General features: G+C 39.6%; 1 protein-coding gene across 1 annotated transcript in view; it reads left to right on the top strand.

Annotated features, from left to right (window-relative positions):
• The window catches only part of PKP4 (plakophilin 4), a 266,647-nt gene that overhangs the window by 223,632 nt on the left and 42,199 nt on the right, over positions 1 to 816 (top strand). The gene's annotated exons all lie outside the window — the stretch shown is intronic.

Here is an 816-nt window from a genome sequence, read left to right as displayed (position 1 = left end):
AGGCCGGTGAGGAGGTCATTAGTCTGGAGAAAACAACTTGAACTGTGTCGTGGTGGAAAGGCAGTGTTGGGTTGCTTCAAAGGGAACACATTAGAGAAACAGTGTGATGGTCCGGAGTGAGAGCCAAGGAGGAATTGAGCCATGCCTTGTCTTGAGAGATGATGAACAGTAAGTATAATGCCAGCCGGGTTCTAATTGAGGATGAGATGGAAGAATGATTCTATAGGAGTATGAATTAATGATAGCATTACTTGTCACGGAGAAGTGGGGGATGGCAATTTAAATAGTCTTTAGCAGAAGAATGGTTAAATAAACCAGTGCATTCTATACGGCGAAACCACTTAATATAGATATGTGTCTATGTATGGAATATAGAGAGAGATGTGAAAAGTCAGTGCATTAGAGCTAAATACAGCAATAGAGAATATTTTCTAAAAACAGTTGCAAAATATCAGTGCAGCATAATACCACTTGTTTCAAGTTTATAAATAAGCAGATGGAGACTGTAAATTATTTTGGGTACAGGCCCTGCAGTAAAGGTAGAACTGTACATTGGAAGGGTCCAAAACAGATTCAGGGTAGTGGGTACCTCTGGTGGGCAGAGCAAAGGAGTTGGGAGTTGGGAGCTCAATCTACCTCCATTGCTTTAAAGGAAACTTTGAAACCAGGTAAAATTTAATATTTGACCAGGTTAAATGGTGGATGCCTAGGTGGTTTTGCTTTAACTTTTCTATGCCTGAAATATTTTACTCCAAGATATTTAAACAGCATTTCTGTAAAATTAATCCCATTCCCCAGTGACTTCCCTTAAGAAAC

The sequence above is a fragment of the Echinops telfairi genome, unplaced genomic scaffold (genome assembly GCF_000313985.2).
Source record: "Echinops telfairi isolate 266 unplaced genomic scaffold, ASM31398v2 ScPeMD7_4;HRSCAF=17, whole genome shotgun sequence".
NCBI classification, from domain to species: Eukaryota; Metazoa; Chordata; class Mammalia; order Afrosoricida; family Tenrecidae; genus Echinops; species Echinops telfairi.
The sequence above is the reverse complement of the archived record's forward strand: the minus strand, read 5'-3'. Positions and strand labels throughout refer to the sequence as shown.